The sequence below is a fragment of the Apostichopus japonicus genome, chromosome 7, assembly GCF_037975245.1.
Source record: "Apostichopus japonicus isolate 1M-3 chromosome 7, ASM3797524v1, whole genome shotgun sequence".
Taxonomy (NCBI): domain Eukaryota; kingdom Metazoa; phylum Echinodermata; class Holothuroidea; order Aspidochirotida; family Stichopodidae; genus Apostichopus; species Apostichopus japonicus.
Window position 1 is genome coordinate 20,682,580 of NC_092567.1, and position 8,590 is coordinate 20,691,169.

At 38.9% G+C, this 8,590-nt stretch overlaps 1 long non-coding RNA gene across 1 annotated transcript; it reads right to left on the reverse strand.

The window, feature by feature from the left end:
• Positions 1-4,836: 4,836 nt before the first annotated feature.
• On the reverse strand, positions 4,837-6,972 carry LOC139969676 (uncharacterized). The gene is made up of 2 exons (XR_011793787.1): positions 6,764-6,972; positions 4,837-5,577 (listed from the first exon to the last, which is right to left on the reverse strand). It is a non-coding gene; the product is annotated as an uncharacterized lncRNA (long non-coding RNA).
• Between the last annotated feature and the right edge of the window lie 1,618 nt (positions 6,973-8,590).

Consider the following 8,590-nt stretch of genomic DNA (forward strand, 5'->3'; position numbering starts at 1 on the left):
GATCAAATATTTAGGACACGGACGATACTGCTCTCCTGCTAGATTCTTTCAGGAAATAAATAGATCAGTCTAGGATCTCATATACAAGGTATTGTGATATATATATATATATATATATATATATATATATATATATATATATATATATATATATATATATATATATATATGGGCATTTTCACGGTAACTCACGTTACATTTTTGATGTTTTTAGTCTTCTTTTTGTACCATATATTTTACTAACACATGAGTTTGATCAATTACTTCTTCTACAGTATTTAACACAATGCTGAGGCATACCTCAGCCAAAAAAAAAAAAAAAATTGCTTCTTGTAGATTTTATAAGGCAACAAGATTTGGTAACTCACGTTACATTTCTAAAAGCGCCAAAATTGGAAAACAAATATTATTCAAAAAGTGTCCTCATACTAAATGAACTCAAAGAAAAGTGAAATATGGTAGCTATACCTTACCTACTAGTAAACATATAGGTTGCCAAAAAAATCCTATATCATTGTCTAGTTGCATAAAAATGATGCAAGACTCGGTAAGTCACGTTACGGTAACTCACGTTACAATTTGTCCACACATAACAATTCATAAAATATAAGTTGCTGACACAATTCAATCTTATTCATTCTTACGTAACAGTTTCAAGCCTTAATAAAAATACTTCTTGTATTCACTTTGTAACACAAAGTAACTGTTATAAACTTATTTACAGTTTCAAATACTGTAGGAATCACTACAGTGCTCCATATCATTTAACATTAAAGCCAATGAACACTGGCGGAAATGGCCATACAATTGACATCAATGATAAAGATTGTGTGACATTGTTGCAAGTGGTGAGGTTCAAGAGGCCCTGTGATAGTATAGTGTAATATTTCATGGATGTATCTATATGGTTATGGGTTACTATGAGAATGGGGTCTTTCACTGTCTAACAGCGTTAGCAGCCCCTGTTTTCATATATATATATACATCTATATACATATATATATATATTTCGAGAACCGGCTTAAGTTGGTTAGCGTCATGTTTGATCTCTAGAGTAAGGCAAAATTTGTCACAAAAAACAGAACTAGTATTGTTCGATACAGGTGACAAACACCTACAGTGAAATTACGACCTTCCTTAACGGTTTCGAACCTCTGGACATACCATCAGCGTCCATAGCCTACTGGTTAGGGTGTCCGCGTACAGAGCGGGAGGCCCGGGTTCGAGTCCCGGTGGAGGCTGGAAGTTTTTTCACTGTTTTTGATTTTCCAACTCATTGCGATATTCATATATATATATATATATATATATATATCAGGTGCGTATCCAGGGGGGGGGGCGTTGGGGGCGCGCGCCCCCCGGGTAAGAAAAAGAGGAGAGAAAAAAAAGAGAAGAAAAAAGGAAATAAGAGGGGAAAAAAGAGGAGGAGGAGAGGAAGGAAGGGAAAAGAAAAAGAAAGAGAGAAAAAGGAGAAAAGGAGGGAGTAAAAGAAAAACGCGAAGATACCGGGAAGAGAAAGAGGAACAGTGACATCATTACAGCGCTGAAGGGTAGCCAGTGACGGATCAATGATTTCGTAAAAGTGTGACTCACCCTACCCCTTACACCGACAACTCCATTTTTTGACGTTTCCATTTTCCTCTCTCACTAATGATCTATATATGTACTATATATGGTCTATCATAACGCGTGTGTAGAATTGTGCTATGAAACCAACTGTGGCTGGTCTCGAACTCGACCGTGTCGTCGGGGAACATGACGCATTTTGGGATGGGGGCGACCGCCCGCCCCCCCCCCCATTCAGCATTTTTTTAAATGATATCGCTAAGTAATTTCAAAATAGAAAGTGCTTAGAGGCAACTTACAAGGCCTGGGAAGTGTCATTTCCAGCGATCTGGGAGACCAAAATTTGCTTGTACGCTTCGCGCTAACAAATGGTCCTGGGTAGTGCCATTTCCAGCGATCTGGGAGGCATTTTCGGCCAAAATTTTCTTGTACGCTTCGCGCCAACCTATGGTGGCGCTACGCTTAGATAATTTGCCTACAGGCTTCGCCCCTCCCTTGGCAAATTCCTCGCTACGCGCCTGTTCGAATTTGTAACGCAAACAGCAGATATCACATCATATCAATGAGCATGAAAATGGCGTTCCAGGATGAAAAGCCTCAAAACTGTCCGACTTGCCTGAAAAAATAACCAAAAATTTTCGCGTGCTTAGCGCGCGTTCAACGTGTTCATGTCAATATCATATAAGCAAGCATCGGTTATTACATCGCATGCCATCATGTACCGTACGGTCCGTTCAAATTGCGCAGTATTTCGCGGGATGCTAATGTAAACAACGACATGTCTCATGTAGATGTATAAAAAGCATGGAGGTCCAATTATGTAAAAACTCTCTTTTACATTAGTAATGGCGAATTAGGGGCTGCACCCCCGCCGCGCAGTGGCGGAGCGTCCATACGGTCGGGGGGTGGATGCCCCCCCTGACGGACTCAAATGGACTGCTGGCGCCTTTTCAGCTCTTTACCACTTTTTACTTATTCTAGATTATTAACTTTTTTATTGCGCTCTCATCTACTTATTGACATTTGTCACATTTTGTTGGTGTAATTTGGCGATGACACCTTATTCTTCGTTTATCTGCAAATTAGCCAGGCCCGGAAAGGGTCATTTCCGGCGATCTAGGGAGTATCTTTATTCAAAAATTTTCTGTACGCTACGCGCCAACCAGTGGTGGCGCTCCGCTTAGATAGTGTCCAGAGCCGTATATAGAGAGAGTTTGGCCAACCATGTAACCGATTTGGATTGGTCGAGAGGGAAAACGCCCACACAGGGTGGTAAAATAGGTCCACTTGAACACTTTATAGCAGACGACACGCATACTCACAGTGTATAGACTATCGTTTTGTACACGAAAAAAGTACGAAATTATGAAAGAAATGGTGCTGGGGATGCTGCAATCGGTCAGAACATGGATATTGTTGTTCGATTATCCGACTGACCATAAAAGAAGAGGAATTTTTTGGAAGTAGAAAGAACAAGATGGAGATCTAATGAAAAAAAGTCTGTGTAGCCTAGGCCCATACTAGCCATAGGCCCTAGTGTAATACGAGTAATGTACAAGCAATGCGAGAATTTTACGTTCAGACTGGTTTCTGTAATTACATGAATGGCTATTCTCTCTCGTTTTACGATCCACAAATTCGATTTCATTATGCCAGCTCTCCTAATCATAGGCATGGCAGTTTCAGTCGCACATATAGTTATCCTAATTCCTAGTTATTGCATGCCTAGGCTATGCCTAGCCTAAAAAAGTATCACTTTTAGTTCTATGTAAAAGGGTGGGCTAGCCTCTAGGCATCACGTAAAGCCCTAATCCTTAGTTAAGCCCGAAGCATAAGTTAAGCCTGGGCTTAGTTAGACCTGGACCATTCTTGCTATTACTACAACTGTTATAGCACATTACATAATATGGCACAGTATAAGGCCCAATTAAACTAGGTCTAAGGAAAACAAAGTAGCCTAGGCCTAAACTAGTTAGGCTAGGTCTATACTCATTGGCAACTTGTGGGTTGTGTACACATACAGGCCTAATTATATAGACCCTTTTAGTATGTCATAAACAAGTGCCCAAATGGTTAAATGATCTTGGTTTGTGTTAATTGTCAGCATTGGCCTAGCCTTTTTAGGCTAACATGAATTCAGCCTAATTTTTTCTTCTTCAAAAGTATAGCCTAGGCCTTGGTTTAATTTGGATGCAGTCAACTATCATTTATCAAAGTTGCATCAGTACCTCCTTATTCCCTTAATTGACACCCACATTGACGATTGAAGTTAAAAAAAACCTTTTTAAATTATCTTTAGACAGTAAATTTTAACTCCCTGAATTTCAGGACTTTTTTTACAAATCAAAGGTGACATGTGCTCTGAAGAAAAACTCCTAACATAAAAAGCCACAGTTAGCAGACTGTGATAATGACAAACCTGGTGAGTGACTTCTAGACTGAAATCCAGTTCCTGCAACCACAGCAATAAAGTCTTTGTTTTAATCAATGCACTTGTGTGTTTGAAACTTTCAAATGGACACTCAATGGCAGTTGGTTAAGATATAAGGTTTTACCTTCATCATGGAGAGTCGAAGGGAATCTGCCTCATCATCTGAATAATGGACTCAAGGATAGCAACAAATCATGATTGGATAATGATTTTGAGCAAGTAAATATCTGGCAATTTGAAAGTTTGTATTATTTTTTTACATATTATTTAAGCTGTTTAGCTCACACACAAGCAAATGATCAAGTGACAACAACCGATGCAGTATATTTAAAGGTATTGAAGACTTGCCCTAAACCGCATGCCGCGCTCTGAAAAAGTTTACTTTCCGTTGCTTGCAAGTGAAGTTTTTTTTGTGTCGCTACAAAATGCAGACAGTAATGAAACCCGATACCTTGTTATCTTTTATCTAGACCTGAGATGTCCACGCTGCTATGTGCACTGTGTTGTGGGTATTGACAGTGATGTTTGTATTGACTGTACACTAATGTCTATTTACAGATGGTAGCAAGCTGTATGTGTATTTTCTGGGATCAATGGTGGTGTCTAACACTTCTGTTACACCGCATTCGAATCTAGGTCAGATAACCGGCATGAGACGTTTCTTTGTGCGGGAGTCTCCACACCCTTTAAGGAGAAGTATTTATATCCCATTAATAGAGAAAGAATTATGTTTCAATTGGTAGCATGCAACTTAAAATTTTGCAAACATTAGATACAATCAAACAATAACAAGGTTCATTTACAAGGTAATCTACTGCCCTTTATTTCACATTAGTCTGTCACATCAGAAGGTCACAGCTTTCAATAATTATACAAACAAATTCCCTTGATGGGTGCTTCGTTAGTTTCCTGCAATTTTCAAGTTTATCAATGTAATAAGTTCTGAATGTGGCAATGTGGAGAAGCTTTGGGATAATCTGTGGATAAGACTGCCAGACTATCAACAAGATTCCACATCCATGCAACTCCAACTGCTTCCTTCACCTCCTTGCAGATGTACCACATGTCCAAAAAAAAGTCAGCATTGGTTAATGTAATTAAAAGCTGGCTTCCTCCTGAGCTGGCAAATACACATGAATTGTCAAGTACAGAGGTCAGTGTGAAACCACTGAGAGATCTTCTCAGCTTTCAAGAAAACAAAGACTTGAAGCCAAATTGACAGAGGCCACACTGATACCATTCCACTCTCATAAGATGAAGGTATCACACACACTTCATTTTGCTTCTGCGATGCAGTGCCTGGTAGACTGTGAGGGTCACCCAATGGATGTTTTAACAACTGCCTGGTTTATAGAGCTCTACAACAGATAATTCATCCTAATGTCTAGTCGTTATCCTGTCATGGCCTTGAGCAAGTTGAACCCACTTCAACACAAAGCAGCTATTGAATTCTTGTCTAGGTACTGTCAAATCCACATCACCATCATTGCTGGTTCCAGCTTCGCTGACCATGATAAAAGAGTACAATGAGGGTTTTTTACTTCACCCAACAGAGCTTGCATTCCAGTACCATTGGGCAGCTGAAAAGATATTCAGAAATTGTTATATATGAGTGTGTTTGTATGCATGCATATGCGTGATTTTCTTGCTTTACAGAACAGCTCCATTTTGATAAGCTACGTAACGTGTAAACCTGCCAATCATATGTTTGAAATAGGACACGCTGAAACGATTCTTAAATGAAAAGCTTAACGACTTCATGCATTTTTATACATCACTGTTCAGGTAAGGCCAGTAAGGGCAGTATGAAGAATAAGTAACAATTAATAATTATCATTATGGCCATTTGCTGTCTGCATAAAAACAAACTGAATGATGTCATCAGCCCTATGCTCAGTTGACAACACTGACAAGTAGGCACACTATGTCAGTGTGATCCATGAAACCTCATTAAGGACATGACCGTATAGTATATATGTTAATGGAAAATACATAAGCTACAACATACACCAGTATTCAGTTGTTGCAGGTTTTTTTTTTCTCGACAGACCCATTCAATCTGTTGCACCTACTATAGCCTAGTACTACATTCCTGAGAAATTAACACCACAATATCAGTCTTAGGTTTGCCCACAGACTCCCAACTATTGCTAACTCCTACACTCAAGTATATAGTTTAGTTTAGTAGAAAAAATGACCAGGAGAGACATTCAAGTCCCCATTAAGGACCCTAAGGCTATATGAGAGGAATAAAACCGAGGACATCAAATGTCATACCCAATTACAATGCTTAATGTACTCATCCAAAGTATTCTTAAACCCATACACACTACTTGCAATTCAACCTTCTCAGGCAAACCATTCAATCCATCCAGTATAAGTTGTATTAGACTTTAGAGAAAAAGTTATGCCGAATATTAATCCTACTATGTAGCTTCTGGAGTTTAATACAATGACCTCTGGTACAACTACTTTTTGGCAAACCTGAAAGATCAGTGAAGCATAAATTGTCATTTTATGTGTAGGCCTACTTTATTTAATTGAAGGATCTATTAATGTAGGCCTGATGCTATAGTTTTGCGTCTGTAATCTAGCCTAGCCAGGACTGTGATGTGTGCTTTTCGTTTGTATGACTAAAGTAGGACTAGTAGTATGAGGCGTAAAATAAAACAAGTGTAATGACAGGTTTTCAGCTACTTTTCTATGCATTTCAGGTGTGAAGATAAACGTAAATGTTATTAACTAACGCATACTCTAATTCATTACCTGATATCCATTTTGTTCCTCGTATGCCTGTCAAAATCTGACATTCTGAGTCGCTTCGTTTGTTCGCAACGAGCACAGTGTGCAAAGCTGCTATATATTGTGTGTGGTGTTTTTCGTGTTTCGCGCAACTGGTAACGACAACTGGACCTATTTTGATGCCCATGGTTTGCGTGTGACGTCACAAATCGCCAGTTGGCCAAACTCTCTCTATATACGGCTCTGATAGTGTCCAGAGCCGTATATAGAGAGAGTTTGGCCAACTGGCGATTTGTGACGTCACACGCAAACCATGGGCATCAAAATAGGTCCAGTTGTCGTTACCAGTTGCGCGAAACACGAAAAACACCACACACATTATATAGCAGCTTTGCACACTGTGCTCGTTGCGAACAAACGAAGCGACTCAGAATGTCAGATTTTGACAGGCATACGAGGAACAAAATGGATATCAGGTAATGAATTAGAGTATGCGTTAGTTAATGACATTTACGTTTATCTTCACACCTGAAATGCATAGAAAACTAGCTGAAAACCTGTCATTACACTTGTTTTATTTTACGCCTCATACTACTAGTCCTACTTTAGTCATACAAACGAAAAGCACACATCACAGTCCTGGCTAGGCTAGATTACAGACGCACAACTATAGCATCAGGCCTACATTAATAGATCCTTCAATTAAATAAAGTAGGCCTACACATAAAATGACAATTTATGCTTCACTGATCTTTTCAGGTTTGCCAAAAAGTAGTTGTACCAGAGGTCATTGTATTAAACTCCAGAAGTTACATAGTAGGATTAATATTCGGCATAACTTTTTCTCTAAAGTCTAATACAACTTATACAAGGGTTGTGAATGGATGGAATGGTTTGCCTGAGAAGGTTGAATTGCAAGTAGTGTGAATGGGTTTAAGAATACTTTGGATGAGTACATTAAGCATTGTAATTGGGTATGACATTTGATGTCCTCGGTTTTATTCCTCTCATATAGCCTTAGGGTCCTTAATGGGGACTTGAATGTCTCTCCTGGTCTTTTTTTCTACTAAACTAAACTATATACTTGAGTGTAGGAGTTAGCAATAGTTGGGAGACTGTGGGCAAACCTAAGACTGATATTGTGGTGTTAATTTCTCAGGAATGTAGTACTAGGCTATAGTAGGTGCAACAGATTGAATGGGTCTGTCGAGAAAAAAAAACCTGCAACAACTGAATACTGGTGTATGTTGTAGCTTATGTATTTTCCATTAACATATATACTATACTGTCATGTCCTTAATAAGGTTTCATGGATCACACTGACATAGTGTGCCTACTTGTCAGTGTTGTCAACTGAGCACAGGGCTGATGACATCATTCAGTTTGTTATTATGCAGACAGCAAATGGCCATAATGATAATTATTAATTGTTACTTATTCTTCATACTGCCCTTACTGGCCTTACCTGAACAGTGATGTATAAAAATGCAAGAAGTCGTTAAGCTTTTCATTTAAGAATCGTTTCAGCCTGTCCTATTTCAAACATATGATTGGCAGGTTTCCACGTTACATAGCTTATCAAAATGGAGCTGTTCTGTAAAGCAAGAAAATCACACATATGCATGCATACAAACACACTCATATATAACAATTTCTGAATATCTTTTCAGCTGCCCAAAGGTACTGGAATGCAAGCTCTGTTGGGTGAATTAAAAAACCCTCATTGTACTCTTTTATCATGGTCAGCGTAGCTGGAACCAGCAATGATGGTGATGTGGATTTGACAGTACCTAGACAAGAATTCAATAGCTGCTTTGTGTTGAAGTGGGTTCAACTTGCTCAAGGCCATGA